Source organism: Pan paniscus, chromosome 13 (genome assembly GCF_029289425.2).
Source record: "Pan paniscus chromosome 13, NHGRI_mPanPan1-v2.0_pri, whole genome shotgun sequence".
In the NCBI taxonomy this organism is placed as follows: Eukaryota; Metazoa; Chordata; class Mammalia; order Primates; family Hominidae; genus Pan; species Pan paniscus.
Window position 1 is genome coordinate 60,558,643 of NC_073262.2, and position 17,114 is coordinate 60,575,756.

Consider the following 17,114-nt stretch of genomic DNA (forward strand, 5'->3'; position numbering starts at 1 on the left):
TGGCAACTCTGCCAGTTACTAGCTGTGAGGCTTCAGGCGAGTCACCTAGCTTCTCTGAGCCTGTAGTACATCCTGTCTGAAACAGAGCTCACTTGACTGACTTACCTTCAAGACTTTTTGTATTCAAGGTAATGTATATAAATGTCTGACACAAGAACAATGTTTAATATATAAAAACTATTATTACTGTGATTATCAGAAAGCACAGAAAATGTTATTCTCTTTTCTTTCACTACAATATAAAGATACTAAGAATATATATAATACCATATATGTAAAGATAAATTATATATATTTGGCTAGGAATCCCTAAGAATCTATGCTGAAAGTAATTGTAAGGTTAATGTGGTTTAAATTATTTGATTCAAATAGTGATTCAGGTCATATAGACAGTATCTTTGAACAAATATCAGTGTTGTAAACAGTTGTGTTATTGAGTCCCGCGAGGACTTCCTCTGAAATTGTGCCTGTCTTTGTAGAGTGAGTATGCAGGAATTCTTCTATCAAGGAAATACTGTTTTTCTTCCCAGGGTAATTTATAAATTACCTAGATCAAAATCTTTACAGGAGGATGTTAAAATGCAGTTTCCAGGGCCCATCTCAGACTGTATTTTCAGCATCTCTAAGGCATATAGTTCAGGGATCTGCATTTTATTTAAAAACAACTGGTAATTCTTAAGCACACTGAAGTTTGAGCACCACTTTCTTAAGGAATGGAGATAGTGATAATTCTAATTCTGAGAGGTTTTCAGCTACCTTCCTTCTTTCACCACACACACTCAGGCCCAGAAATACAACAACTGCTAGAGAGACAAAACGGTTGGAATCTGGTAGATTTAGCTTCTCTCCCCCACAACCTCTGTTCTCTGTCTAGTTAAGGCTGGACTATTCTACTCATACCCTCCTTGTCCATAGGAGACATTAGCTTGACTATAGTTTGTTCTAAATGGGTGGCCATACATCCCAGTGTGCCCAGCATAATTATTAATAGCACTCTTTTTCATCTCAAAAGTGTCCCAGTTTGGATGATAGATTATATACCATTACCCTAGGCCTAGAAGACATTTGATTAACACATGTAGGACATGAATGAGGACTGGCAAAATTTCTAAGGTATGTTATTCATGAGTATGGGGAAATATACCCAGATACCACTGACGACAATGAGAAATGCTTTGGGAAGTGACATAGGAGTGATCAGAGAAAATTATACTCTCAAGTTATCCCATAAATTCACAGCAAGAAAGGCAGGACATAGAAAAACTAGGAAGTCTAGACAGGTTAATATCTCCTCTCTCACCAAGCAACTGAGCCCCCCTCCCCCCACCAAAAAAAGCATGAATCTCGGCACCATACAGAGTTGGTTATTTTCCTCCTTTCTGCTTAATGGCTATGATCTTGGGCAAGTTATTGAGTATCTCTGAACCTCACTCTACTCATGGGTAAAAAAGATAATAAGGCTTACTTCAGTTTTGGGGAGTTAATGAAATATGTGTGTAAACCAGCTGGCACTGTGATTAGGTGCTCAATGGTAGCAGTTCCACCATTATTCTTTCCATCATGGCCACTCTGCACTGTAGTCTCACCAGAGTCACATGACTTTTAAAATAAAGTGTTCCTGTGAGAGGAGCCACAGGGAGGCTGTGGAAGTGGGAGTTGATTCTTGGGTTTAAAGACTTTTTTTGGTTTGTTTTTGTTTTTGAGAGAAGGTCTTGCTCTGTTGCCTAGGCTAGAGTGCAGTGGTATGATCATAGCCCACTGCAGCCTCTACTTCCCTGGCTCAAGCAATCCTCCCACCTCAGCCTTCTGAGTAGCTGGGACTACATGTACACCATGCCCAACTGATTTTTGTATTTTTTGTAGAGACGGGGTTTCACCACATTGCCCAGGCTGGTCTTGAGCTCCTGGACTCAACCAATCCGCCTGCCTCAGCCTCTCAAAGTGCTGGGCTTGCAGGCATGAGCCACCATGTCTGGTCTTTCTCTTTCTGTCTGTCTGTCTTGCTTGCTTGCTTCCTTTCTTCTGTTCTTCCCTTCACTGCTTCTCTTTTTTTTTTTTTTTTTTTTTTTTTTTTTGACAAACTCAGTCATAAAGTCTTTGGTGAATGAAAAAGAAAGTGAAAGACTAAAGGGAAGAGCAGTAACTGAAAAACAGGTGCCGTGGTGCACATGTGTAGTTCAAGCTACTTGGAAAGCTGAGATGGGAGGATTGCTTGGACCCAGGAGTTCGAGGCTGCAGTGAACTATGAAAAAAAAAAAAAGATCACTGAAGATGGATCAGAAATGGCAGATTTATAGACCAATGTGAGGCAAAAAAAGAATGGAAAGAAAAGGAAGGAAGGAGGCCAGGCACGGTGGTTCATGCCTATAATCCCAGCACTTTAGGAGGCCGAGGCTGGTGGATCATGAGGTCAGGAGATCGAGACCATCCTGGGTAACATGGTGAAACCCCATCTGTACTCAAAATACAAAAAATTAGTCGGGTGTGGTGGTAGCGCCTGTAATCCCAGCTACTCGGGAGGCTGAGGCAGGAGAATCGCTTGAACCCGGGAGGCAGAGGTTACGGTGAGCCAAGATTGCACCACTGCACTCCAGCCTGGGTGACAGAGTGAGACTCCCTCTCAAAAAGGGAAAGGGAAAGGGAAGGGAAGGGAGAGAGGAAGGGAAGGGGGAGAGAGAGGAAGGAAGGAAGGAAGGAGAAGGAAGGAAAGAAGAAAAAAAAAGAGGTGATGAGCTGTAATCTCTAGTCAACAAAACCTGACTAGAATGTTGCCTGAGAACTTCTATAAAGGGTCCTGCAGGTTTTTTGAGGAATATGGGTCGGGTGGGGAGTAGCCCATCCTATGGAAATCATACTACTGTTCATATAACTGTTGCCTCTCAGCCATCTAGACTGCTGTTTGGGTGGGCGGGATGGAGAAATACTATTCTGTTCAAACTAAGAGCTTTGAAGTGGAGACAAACACAATCTGGTAGTATTACAGAGGCATTATTCACCCTGATGACTCACACTCTGGCTCCCACACAGCAGAGGCAAGAAGTAACATTAGTGACCTTGAAGATGTTGGCCAAGTATAGACCCAGCCTTAAAACCTGCGTTCAAATGAACACGTGTGTGTGTGTGTGTGTGTGTGTGTGTAGAGAGACAGAGACAGAAAGAGAGACTAAGAGAATACATGTTAAAGAGAATGTATGGTGAACAATTCTAAAAAACCAGTATAAAAACTTCATATTGAAACAGCTAACTCAACTAAATAATAAGTACTTACAAGGAAATAATCATTATGTGAGTGGGTCTCAGCTCAAAGCATTGATAAAGTTGTTCAGAGCGAGAACATTTAAAAGCATCATTGTTAGTGAGGAGGTAATAGGAAATCCAGTCCCTATTCCTGGGCTCAAATCTCCCTCATCATTTCCATTCATCATGACTCTTTATGAATCCAGTTTGCTGAAAGTAATGTTTTCTGTGTTCCCAACCACACACTGCTCTATGTTCGGAGCCCTACAGACAAAATTCAAACAGATGCAGTCCCCAGGCCTTTGACAACATGCAATAGAAAGCAGACAATAATAAAAGAATGCATCGGAACCTACAGATGTGCAGGCAGCTGCACAAATGGCAAACAGAGTCATGACCTTAGACCAGATGGTCCCTGTGGCTTAGTAAAAAATTAGCAACGTAGAACCCAGGCACAGTTTCAGGTTGATAGAGACAGCTAGTTCCTGGAATTGTACATTGAAACCTCAGAGAAAAATAAAAGCAAAACCAACCATGAAGGCATTTAAAGCTGACGAGAAGAGAGAACTTTAGGAGTTATGTACTAAACAGCTAGAATAGAAAGGGTTTCCAGTTACGGAGTTTGCCACATGGAAAAACCAGGGGATGATAGTGGAGCACACCATTGTAAACAGTGAAGAATCTCATTGGTCACCATGTTTGCATGGACAAAAGAAGAGGACTGGAGTGCAAGGGCTGTAGAGGATGGCTTAAAGGTAGACTTGAGACAAGTGTACTCAGAGTTTGTTTCTCGTTTACGTTTCCAAAGGTTTTATGGTTATGTTTCGGGTTATATTTGTCCCTCAGCATTTCTTTTTTTTTTTTCTTTTTTTTTTTTTTTTTTGAGACAGAACCTCTCTGTGTTACCAGGCTGGAGTGCAGATGCGCAATCCCGGCTCACTGCAACCTCCACCTCCCAGCTTCAAGCAATTCTCCTACCTCAGCCTCCCAAGTAGCTGGGACTACAGGCACATGCCACAATGCCCAGCTAATTTTTGTATTTTTAGTACAGACAGGGTTTCACCATCTTGGCCAGGATGGTCTCGATCTCTTGACCTCGTGATCTGCCCACCTCGGCCTCCCAAAGTGCTGAAATTACAGGCATGAGCCACTGCACCCGGCCCTATTTTTTTTTTAAAGTGTTTACTTTTCATGGGTGCATATAATAGTTACAGGAAGTAAGGTGTGGTTTACTCAGAATTCATAACTATAATTAAAACAACAACAACAAAAAACCTCTTAGGATCTTTTCTCTGCAATTAACAGGAGCCCAACTCAAAATAGCCTAAGGAGAAAAGAGACTATCATAAGAAAATCCACGTGTTTCCCAGACTCCAAGAACTGGAATGTAGGTGGGTCGCACTTAACCACACTTAAATACCACAAGCACTCTCTGTCCATCTTTTGTCTTTGTTTTGACAGTTGGCTTCCTTCTTTGCTTGCTGCCAGCTAACCTGCTGTAGTGTTCATGCGTGCACATGGGAAACACAACTGCCAATAGGCCACATCTTATGTTTCTTCCATTTCAAACAGCAGCAAGATTGACGTGAGTCTTAGTCTAATTCCAAACTCCTGGGAAAGGGTTAAGATTGATCCCATTTGGGTCAGGTAGCCACCCCTGAATGAATTAATGGTAGCCACTGGGTCACAACGTATTAACTCAGCTCCCATCGCTGCCATATTTGTAAACATGTGGAGGGGACAGTTCCTAGGAAAGAATGGTACTGACTAGACAAAGGGTATTTATGTATCAAGATGCTTTGGGCTGGGTATTTATTACGTCACATAACAAAAAGTCTTGCCTGCAATTTAGTGAGTCTGAGATTCAAGTCAATGCAATTTAACCAGTACTTATTGAGCACCTACTAAGTGCGAGGCACTGTTTTTGGTGCTGGTGATGTATGAGTGAATAAAGCAGGCAATAATCTCTGCCTTCAGGGAGCATATATTCTATGGTTGGTTAATTCAGTGACTCAGCAGCATTAACAAGTTCTCAGATTTTTTGTTTGTTTGTTTTAACTCTGCCAACCCCAGCAAGTCAGCTATAACAATCCCTGACAAAAGGAATTGAACCAAGACACATAAAGTTTTAGTAACTTACCTAAGGTCACACAAGAGCCTATGAAGGAATCATGAGACCAGACTCTTAACTGAAATACAGTGCTGGTTTTTTGGCTCTGGGGCTGGAGAAGGACCCAGCTTTCCTGAAGCATGTGGCTACCTGATGCCTGAACAAAATCAGGGGTCTATGACCCAAGAATAGGTGGGGATGGCTTCTAGAGGGGAAACTACCATGACTTCTATAGCCTGCTGCACTGGGACCAATGTATCTTTAAATCTGAGAATTGACTGAGTTGGTAAAAACCACTTTATTTATAGTTAGAAGCTCTCCCTGAGGTCGTGGTTAGGAGATAGGATAGAACTGGAGGTGGCTTACGCAGAATACAAGGGGCTTGTAAATCAAGGTTTCTATTTGCAAAGATGTTGATCAGCACAGAAGGGATAGAGCTGATGGTTACAGCAGGGGGCAGTCTCCTCAACTGCAGAAAAGGCATTTTGATGTAGCAGAAAGTATATAAAGTCTAGAATTTAGAGACTGGGTATCAATTCCTATAATGTAACAGTCAGAAGATTCTTAAGGTATGTTGGGGTATCATTTTAGCAGAGGTTGAGGAAAATCGTCTTCATTTGACTTTAACCAGGAAAGGTGCTTTTGGATCCCACATTGGCAAACCTGCTATGGCTGATTACCACTCAGTGATGGAAACTAGGAACTTCTGGAAAGAAAAGGCATAAATTTAAACAGAATTTCTGTAAATCTGAATAATGTAGAAAGAAGAGGAGGAGGAATCATAGATAATTACTCCTATGAAATACAAACTGGAGATATAACATCCTATATAAAGAGAACAATAATAAATCTTTGTATTAAGAAACAAGGAAATTGCTGGGCGCAGTAACTCACTCCTGTAATCCCAGCATTTTGGGAGGCTAAGCCGGGCAGATCACCTGAGGTCAGGAGGTCGAGACCAGCCTGGCTCACGTGGTGAAACCCTGCCTCTACTAAAAATACAAAAATTAGCCAGGCATGGTGGCAGGCGCCTGTAATCCCAGCTACTCGGGAGGCTGAGGCAGGAGAATCGCTTGAACCTGGGAGGCAAAGGTTGCAATGAGCCAAGATCGCACCATTGCACTCCAGCCTGGGTGACACAGCAAGACTCCATCTCAAAAGCAAAAAACAAAAAAAACAAAAAACAAGGAAATCATCAAGAATGCTGATAAATACACAGATAGGACTTTGATTGTATTTGCTTTTTTTTTTTTTTTTTTAAGATGAGAGCAAGTGATCCTCCCACCTCCGCCTCCCAAGTAGCTGGGATTACAGGCTCACACTGCCACGCTGGCAAATTTTTTATTTTTTAGTAGAGACAGAGTTTCACCATGTTGCCCAGGCTGGTCTCAAATGTCTAGTTTCGAGGGATCCGCCTGCCTTGGCCTCCCAAAGTGCTGGGATTACAGGCATGAACCACTGCGCCTGGCCTATGTTTGCAATGTTTTATTTCATAAACTGAGTCGTGGGCACATGAGTGTGTTTTTTATTATTCTCTATGCTTTTTTTTTTCCTGGAATATTTCATTAAAAAAAAAAACAAGCTTGGTATCATTTTGCCTTTTTGGAATCTGTCATTTGTAATTTGATGCATTGTCATTAGTGAGTGGGGAGGTGCAGAAGAGGAACTGAGTTCTGATGTTTTCTTCCTTCCAGAAGGAAGGACCAGATCTGAGATCTTAGATCAAGAATATTCCTCATATCATGTTTGTGGTCATGGCACTACCCTCCCCTCCCTTTCTCCTGCCCCCTCGCAGTTTTTTCCTGTACATTTGGGAACTCAGTTGCATCCTACAATTTGCCACTGCCCCAGTTGCACCAAGGAGTGGGTGTAGTAGAAATTCAGTATCCACTGGTATGTGTCATTGTTCCTGAGTCAACTTTGCTTTTCAAAAACACAATATGTTATTAAACAAAATCTCTCCTCTGTTCTGAACAACAGACTAGCAGTTGGGCTTTTTAATATATACTTAAGAAAAGTATACATGCTTAGTCCACTCGAAGGCTAATCACCTGCCAGGGTTTATTGGGAGTTGCTAGGGTGGGTCCCACCCACCCCTCAACACCAATTCTTGAGTCACACAATGGCAACATTTTGCTATAAAAATGCTAACTTCTCTTCTGTTGTACTTCTGCTGTTATTCAAAAACAGCCAAATGGATGTTATTGAAATCCGGGCCCAAGAAAGGTTGAAATTGCTCCCCAGCTGGGCCTGAGACCCTGTGTGCCAAATTTCAGCCTAAAGAGAATTCTTATATTTGAGTCACTCCGAGCAGCTGAAAATATGAGGTTTGGGGTGGAAATGCTAACAGACTCTTAACTATCATTTTGCAAACCATGTGATTATAACACAATGCAACCCCCCTCTGGAGCAGCTCTCTGGCAAAAGCAACAGAAACAAGACGTCTGGGCCCGAAAGTTCTGCCTTTACAAGCTTCTGCTGGGCTAGCAGCAGGCAGGGGAAGCCTGGTGATGCCATTGTCGACATTGCTGTTCTAGCTGACGTTAAAAGATGGGCCTCATTGGTGAATTTCTGTTAAATAGCATGAGCGTATACAGCTCATTCCTTTGCAGGGTGCCTTGGAACGCAAGTTTATGGTCACCCTTGCCTGTTCTGGAAGTGTTATCACCAACACAGTGCTTGATTCCAACCAGACACGAATTGTTTGCCACCTGTAGTCCCATTGGCTTAGTCACACTTGCTCCCATTCCAACTTGGCAAAAATGCCTGCACTGCTTGGCCACTTGCTTCTATCATCTGGCATTTAGATGTGGGCTGAATCTCTCCTCAGTAACATTCGGGGCCACAGAGATGCTTTGGTTCCAGTCTCCAAACACATGTTCCAGACAGTGAGTGTCCAAATGTAGGTAGAGTTTCCATGGGCTGATTCATTCATGGAACCCTCACAGGATGGAGGGCAATCAAAGCTTCTTGGAGGCAACCCCCTAGAGCACTATTTCTAGAAGAGTCTCTCACCATACCTGCCAGAACACTCAGCCCTCTATAGGGTGGTGACAAAAGGCAAATTTCTCCCAAGGCCCAGTCAAACTGTGGCTTATCTGTTTCTGCTACTCACCAGCCAGTCTACTTTGGGCAAAAAAATTACATGCATTGATGGGTAAATCTCAGTTTCCTACGGGACAGAACCTGCCTTCTGTCTGTTTGTGAAAATCATAGAATGTGAGAGTATTTTCTAAACTGCTATGCACCATATACATTTTTGGCCATGATACCTCCAAAATTGCATTGTAGCTTCAAAATTCAAATTTCAGCTAAATTACAATTGAAGTCGATAGGAGTGGATTTTAAAGATCTGCTTCCATTAGAAATAGCAGGCCACAGGTTCTCAGAATTAGTATTTGTCAGATGTCTGATACATACTCAGTTCTCTGTTAAGGACTGTGAAGGTGGCTGCGCATGGTGGCTCGCACCTGTAATCCCAGCACTTTAGGAGGCCAAGGCAGGTGGATCACTTGAGGTCAAGAGTTCAAAACCAGCCTGGCGAACATGGCGAAACTCCGTCCCTACTAAAAAATAACAAAAATTAGCTGGGCATGGTGGCAGGTGCCTGTAGTCCCAGCTACTCAGGGGGCTGAGGCACGAGAATCTCTTGAACCTGGAAGGCAGAGGTTGCAGTGAGCTGAGATTGCGCCACTGTGCTCCAGCCTGGGTGACAAAGTAAGACTCTGTCTCAAAAAAAAAAAAAAAATGACTGTGAAAGATACATGGTAAGTGAAGACATGATTCCTAATATTAACACGATTATGATTTAGCATAAAACAAAAGATACTTTGATAATTAAGTGAGAGATGCTATAGATACAATAACAATTCAAAAGTAAAGAGGAGCTGTGAGGGCTGGAGAAATGGGGTAGCTTCATGGATAATGCGTGTGATAGATTCTGTCATTTGTGTCTGTCAAGGACCCTTCTTTAGGGATATCTTAGTCCATTCTGCTATAACAAAACACTTTAGACAGGGCAATTAATAATTAACAGAAATTTATTTCTTACAGTTTTAGAGGCTGGGAAGTCTAAGATTGAGGCACCAGTAGATTTGATATCTGGTGAGGGCTTGCTCTCTGCTTGAGTGCAGTGGCATAATCACAGATCATGGCAGCCTTGACCTCCTGGGCTCAAACCATCTTCCTACCTCAGCCTCACCAGTAGCTGGGGCTATAGGCACAAGCCACCATGCCCAGCTAACTTCTGTATTTTTTGTGGAAACGGGATTTTGTGGCCAGGCGCTGTGGCTCACGCCTGTAATCCCAGCACTTTAGGAGGCCAAGGCAGGTGGATCACTTGAGGCCAGGAGTTCAAGGTTGGCCAACATAGCGAAACCCTATCTCTACTAAAAATACAAAAATTAGCCAGGCATGGTAGCACACGCTTGTAATCCCTACTCGGGAGGCTGAGGCACGAAAATCACTTGAACCCGGAGGTGGAGGTTGCAGTGAGCACAGATGGCGCCACCGTACTCCAGCCTGAGCGACAGAGTGAGACTCTGTCTCAAAAAAAAAAAAAGAAAGAAAAAAAAAAGAAACGGGGTTTTGCCATGTTGGGCTGGTCTCAAACTCCAAGGCTCAAGATGATTCACCCGCACCTTTTCTTAAGGGCCCCACATCTTAATACTATGTTGGGCATGAGGTTTCTGTTCTTTTTCTTTCTTTCTTTCTTTTTTCTTTAGAGACAGAGTCTTGCTCTGCTACCCAGGCTGGAGTGCAGTGGCAGGATCTCGGCTCACTGCAACCTCTGCCTCCTGGGTTCAAGCGATTCTACCACCTCAGCCTCCCGAGTAGCTGGGATTACAGGCGCCCACCACCATGCCTGGCTAATTTTTGTATTTTTAGTAGAAATGGGGGTTTCGCCATGTTGGCCAGGCTGGTCTCGAACCCCTGACCTCAAGTGATCTGCCTGCCTCGGCCTCCCAAAGTGTTGGGATCACAGGCGTGAGCCACCGCACCCGGCCCTGGATTAGGTTTCAACATAAGAATTTTAGGAAGACACAAACATTCAGACCACAGCAAGGAGATTTGATCTTCCACACTCCATGTGGTTTTAATGGGTTTGACAGTCATAATACTGTACCTCCCTGGCTACAGATGTGGGCGTATACCCTGGGCTTAGCTATCATAGTATCCCACCATTCTAGATGGAATGATTGAACAAGAAAATGCCATTTGGTCCAAATCAGGCCAATGAAAACTCCCCCGCTCTCGCCCCGCAGCCAGGATATTACAAATGGAGGATGGGAGAGAGGAAGTCTTTTGTGGGTTACGCATAAGATGTTGTAAGTGTGGAGCTTTCTGTGGCCCTGTGCTGGTCCTTCACTATGGAGGCACGATGTCTACAGAAGGAGAGAATTCATCCAGTGCAGGGTAAAGTGAGACTGGATATGAGAAGAGGGACCTAATAGCACTGTCTAGGTCCCTGGCATCTCTGAAGCAAGCTGTTCTGTTTTTCGTAAAACCAAATTTCCTTTTTGTGCCATAGAAGTTTGGTTTGGATTTTCTTTCATTTGACCCAGAAGGAGTCCTAACTCTTGGAGAACGGGATTTGACTTGTGTATTTTAAAAATGGGCAAGATATTGATATGCCCAGGGAAATGATAGGGTATTCTGGGCAAGCAGAGCTGCTTTAATGAAGGTCCAGAGATAAGAATGAGCATGGTATATTTGGGGAATCTGAGAAAATCAGCCTGAATGAAGTAAATTGGGAATAAGTAAATTAGGTGGGTTATAAAGGAAGAGGTCAGTTTGGGAGTTTGTTTAAACTAGATAAGAGTCGAGGCTTGATTAGAAGGAAACAAAGAGTTTCTAAAATTAAAATAAAGAAAAACTACATCTGTTTAAAGGCAAAATTTTAAAAGTCTGTTGCATTAATCTGCTCAGGCTGCCATGACAAAAATCTCACAGACTGGGTGGCTTAAACAAGAGACATTTATTTTCTCACACTTCTGGAGGCTAGAAGTCCAAGATCAAGGTTCTGGCAAATTCGGGTTCTAGTAAGGGCTCCCTTCCTGGCTTATAGATGGCTGGCTTCTCACGGTGTCCTCATATGGCCTTTCCTTTATGTACACATAGTGGGGAGAGGGTGGGAGTTGGGTGGAGTTGTTGGGGGAGCTTTAGTGTCTCTTCCTCTTTTTTTTTTTTTTTGACGGAGTCTTGCTCTGTCGCCCAGGCTGGAGTGCAGTAGTGCAATCTCGGCTTACTGCAAGCTCCGCCTCCCGGCTTCACGCCATTCTTCTGCCTCAGCCTCCTGAGTAGCTGGGACTACAGGCGCCCACCACCACGCCCAGCTAATTTTTTGTATTTTTAGTACAGACAGGGTTTCACCGTGTTAGTCACGATGGTCTCGATCTCCTGACCTCGTGATCCACCTGCCTCGGCCTCCCAAAGTGCTGGGATTACAGGCGTGAGCCACCGCGCCCGGCCTCTTCCTCTTTTTATAAGGATACCAATTATACAGGATTAAAGCCCCACCCCTATGGCCTCATTTATTTTAATTACCTCCATAAAGGCTCTATCTCCACATGCAGTCACATTGGGGGTTGGGACTTAATATGTAAATTTTGGAGGGACACAATTCACTTTATAACATCTGTCAAAACTAAGAACAGGAGAAAATGAAGGTAATGGAAACACTGATACACTAGTGGGAAAGTAAATCATCACAGCTACCTAGGAGGAAAATCTGGCAAAATCTACTCATGTTGGAACATGTATGTCCAAAACCCATGAATTCTACTCTGATTTTGGGAAATCTTTTACACCTGTGCACCATGAAGTACATTCAAAAATGATTTTTACAGCATTATTTTCAAGTGTCCCCAGATCGAAAGCAACCTAAATATCCATCAAAAAAAAAAAAAAAAGGAAAAACAGACTATTTAATTTTTTTCTGAGACAGGGTCTCGCCGTGTTGCCCAGGCTGGAGTGCAGTGGTGTGATTATAGCTCACTGCAGCCTCAAACTTCTAGGCTCCAGTGATCCTCCCGCCTCAGCCACCAGAGTAGCTAGGACTACAGGTGTGCACCACCATACCCCGCTAATTGTTAAACTTTTTTTTGTAGAGAAGGGGTCTTGCTACATTGCCCAAGCCAGCCTTGCACTCCAGAGTACAAGTGTTCCTCCTACTGCAGCTTCCCAAAGCACTGGGATTACAGGCATGAGCCTCTGTGCCTGGCAGGAAAAATAAATTTTGGTGCGTTCATACAATCAACCCTACATAGCAGTAGAAGTGAAAGAAAAAAAAAAAAACCTAGACCTGCATGTATCGACATGAACAAATCTCAAATATAATAATGTTGAGGAAAAAAATCAAGTTAATGAAGAACATAATAAATCAGTGGGGTGCCAGAGCTGGCTTACATGTATTGGGGTCATTTCTTCCTAACTTCTTGTTCACTGACACAATGTGGTCATTTGAATTTGGCCATGGTGGGAGTATGTAAGCATGGAAATTGGCAGATGCTTTAAATTAAGTTGTCTTTTTTCTCCTAGAGAACCTGTTGTTAAACAATTTACCAGGATATCACTGGATAACATTTTTTTAGATTATCTCATTTAATCCATACATCAACACTACTAGATATTACTAGATATTATCACCATTTCACAGATGAAGAAACAGGCTGAGTGTTGTAAGTAACTTGCCCAATCCACACAGGTAATAAGGACAGACCAGAGATTATTACCTCATAGTTAGAGTTTACATGTATATACAAAATATGCACATATTATATACCTGACTTTTTGGGGGTTTTGACTCTCCCTATTACTCTGTTCCTATTATAGCTGCTACATACGTATATTTTAGCTTTTGCCATGCTGAATTGCAATCATTCACTTATTAATACTCCTTATTCAATTATGAGCCTCCAGAGAGAATAGACCATAACTTACTCATGTCTATAGTTCCAGAACACAGGCTAGACATGGCACATCTACATAAATTCCTTGTTAGTAGCCTAACTCTGCCTTTGCAGCCATTCTTTACTAACTGCTCATGGGTGATGAATATTACAGGACCATTATTGAATGATTACCATTTCTTTAGCTCCAAGATCCCTAAGCAACCACCATCACAAGGTGGGCTCAGCAGGAAGAATATTCAATACAATCAACCCCTGTTTGTAGGGCTGTTCCTAATACTTTAAACACCACAAATGTGATGTCTAGGGCTTTTTAAGTTTAAGAACTGCACTCACATCAGTCTGTCCCCAGCAGTTCACACACATTACAATAACTAAATGACAGGATAGCACCATATTCATAGAATATACAAGAATAAAGGAAAAATATGAGACAATGTAGATCAATAGCATAAGATAAATTCTTGCCAAAAGCTATCTTTTTATTATGATAGAGCCATAGGGTCCAGAGGGGCAAGACCACACAATTCAGAAGCTTTCCCACACAAGAAACTAACAGAGTTGGTTGTTGATGGCATTTTGAGGCATAACATTTTTATAAATATTAAAATACTTAAAACAACACAATATACCATAGTATCATATAAATACAAGTATTTGGTGTAATAAATACCACATTCAGGATAATGATTACTTCTTAAGAGGAAGAAAAGGAAGGTAATTAATTAGGAAAACAGAAGAGCTTCAGTTGAATTTGAAATGTATTTTTTTTTTTTTTGAGATGGAGTTTCACTCTTGTTGCCCAGGCCAGAGTGCAATGGCGCGATCTCGGCTCACCGCAACCTCTGCTTCCCAGGTTCAAGTGATTCTTCTGCCTCAGCCTCCCTAGCAGCTGGGATTACAGGCATGTGCCACCACGACTGGCTAATTTTGTATTTTTAGTAGAGACGGGGTTTCTCCATGTTGGTCAGGCTGGTCTCGAACTCCCGACCTCAGGTGATCCGCCCGCCTTGGCCTCCCAAAGTGCTGGGATTACAGGCATGAGCCACCGCACCCAGCCAAGATTGAAATGTATTTCTTAAGCTGAGGAGCAGGTATGAATAGGTGATTGTATACTCTGTGCTTTCTGTTTTTCTAAAACATTTAGTAGTAGATCAATGAAACATGGCAGCCAGTTCTCCCACAGAGTGTAGAGTTACATGGGCGAGGTGGGAGGAGGCACTAGACACAGTCTCTATCCTTATGCTATCCCACTAGCTCTGCAGTGAGGGGTAGCTCCATGGCTCCTAGATTTGGCCATGGAGGTGGTGGGGGAGCAGGTGAGTTTTTAGTATCTCTGGAGCTATACGCAGTTGCCACATTTGGTTCTGAGTTTCCGAAAAGAAAGAAGGAGTAAATACCAACACGATGGGGAGGGGAGAGAATCAGGGGAATCATTCAGGTGGTGAACACGACCATTTCAGGATGACCCTTCAGCTCCACCTGACCTCTGTGGGCTGCCCAGCAGGCAGTGGGTGTATTTGGTTACAGACAAAAAATAGAGGATATATTATACAGATGCCTATTTATAGTCAACTTGGGTCATAATAGAATTCAAGTTCTCCTAGAAAGGGGCGCAAGTAAGAAATGTTAAGGGCAGATCTACAGCTAACATCGGTCAAGAGATGCTAGGAGTGGAGGACTTAGCTCCTGAGGGAAAGATCCTTTAGCCCTGCTGCTGGGGTCGGTGCCATGTTTTCATTCCCAGGTAAGATGGTCTAAAGTACTCTACTTTAGTTCCATTCCCTTGGCGCCTGAAAGCAAGTTAATAAGGCATTTATAGGCTGCTCTGGATTTTGTACCTCTCCCTGACCTCCCTCCTCCCCTTCACATTTCTGATACTTAACTGTACGCTAAGCACGTCATGCTGTTTCTGCACATGCTGTTCTCTGTTCCACCACAGTCCTTCTCTTTCTTTAAGTCTTTTCTCTATCTTCAAATCCTTTACCTTTCTTCCTGTGTGAAAACTTCCCCACTACCTCTCCACATCAACAGAGGCATCTCTCTCTCCTCTGGGTCCCCTTCCTAGGACACGCCTTTATCGTTTCTTGCTATGCACAGTATGGAAGTTGCTGCTCATATGTCCATCTCCCCTGCTGCAGTGCTGAGCTCCTTCGAGACAAGAAGCCTGTGTTACTTTAACTTTGTATCCCCCAGGCCCACCACAGACCTGGCGCAGATATTGAGTAGGTGCTTAGTAGAGGAGAGAAGAAAGAGAAGGGAAGAGAGAGCAGGAAAAACTACCTGACTCTTCACTTCTTTTCTTTAGACATTCTCTCATTCACTCTATCTTTCCTTTTTTAAACTATGTGCTAACACTCATGCAGAGTTCAGTTGTAGGCAGAGAAGCAAGGCAGGAAGTATGGGGTATGCCAAAGATAAGGAAACTGACACTAGTGGGCACAGGAGGTCTAATTCCATTCTTTGGTGCAACTTCATTTTACATAATGCCATTTGTGGGAAATGAATGACTCTATATACAAAGGCTGGAGGTGCACAGAAGGCAGAGGTCAGGGATGATAACAAAGGTCCTGGCACCTTTTCTTCCCCCTTAACTGTCAACCTCTTCTGCTCTGTTTTTTTTTTTTTTTTTTTTTTTTGGTCTCCTGACCTGGTCTGGGATCTCCTGAATTGCTGTCAACAGCTAGCAATTTCATGTGTGTTATGCCATGAATTCTATTCTGAATACAGCTATAGCAGGTTCCACTAATTAATTAAATTGTACTTCATAGACTTGGAGTCAGGTCTCTTGAATACAAGATGCAAATTTATGCAACATATGCAAATCACTCATGTTCTCAAATTCCATGAACAAAATCTGGTAGCCTTGAGATAAAAAAGCCCCTGCCAAGCATCATCTCTCCTAATTATTGCTTAATTTCCTCCTCCCCCCACCCTTTAACATTGAACACTTTCAGGCTTGGCAGAAACTGGAAGAAAACACAATGAGAGCTGGTTAATAAACAGGAAGTTCCTCAGGGGCAAAGACCCTGCAATCTATTTATTTTATGCTCTCCAGTGGCTCCTAATATACTGCTGAGCACACACAGTCTTGCATAGGGAACACCACCAGTCCTGACTATCAAATTATGGATATTTCAAGATGAAAAAGTTGAGAGCCCCGAAAGCTTTGCAAAACATGCCATTTAAGACTAGAAACAGGAAACTGATGACCTGTACTATATAATGCATGTAGCTATTAATTTATTTAAATTAAATAACATTTAAAAATTTTGTTCTTGGATGGGTGTGGCGGCTCATGCCTGTAATCCTAGCCCTTTGGGAGACGGAGGCAGGAGGATCCCTTGAGCCCAGGAGTTTGAGACCAGCCTGGGCAACATAGGGAAACCCTGTCTCTATTAAATTAAAAAAAAAAAAAAAGGAAATAAAAATTTTAAATTTATTTCTCAGTCAAGCCACATTTCAAGTGTTTAGTAGCTAGATGTGGCTAGTGACTTTCATATTGGGCAGTAGAGGTATAGAACATTTCCATTATCATGAAAAGTTCTACCGGACGGCACTGATTTAAACACTTGGTACTCAAAGTCCGGTCCTTGGAGAGCATATTGGGCGTGTATTGAGAGCATATTGGAAAATGTAGAAGCTCAGGTCCTACTCCAGATCCACTGAATCAGAATCTGCCTTTTAACAATATCCTCAATTCATTCACATGCATGTAAATGTGAGAGAGGCATTGGTCTAGATCTAGAATAGAAAACAGTGGTTCTGTACTCACTTCAGCAGTATATATACTAAGAAGATTAGCATGGCCCCTGTGCAAAGATGACATGCAAATTCATGAAGGGTTTCATTTAAAA

At 42.6% G+C, this 17,114-nt stretch overlaps 1 non-coding gene across 1 annotated transcript; it reads left to right on the forward strand.

Annotated features, from left to right (window-relative positions):
• The first annotated feature begins 17,006 nt into the window (after positions 1–17,006).
• Positions 17,007–17,114, forward strand: LOC112439140 (U6 spliceosomal RNA). Its single transcript, XR_003027443.1, has one exon. It is a non-coding gene; the product is annotated as a U6 spliceosomal RNA (small nuclear RNA).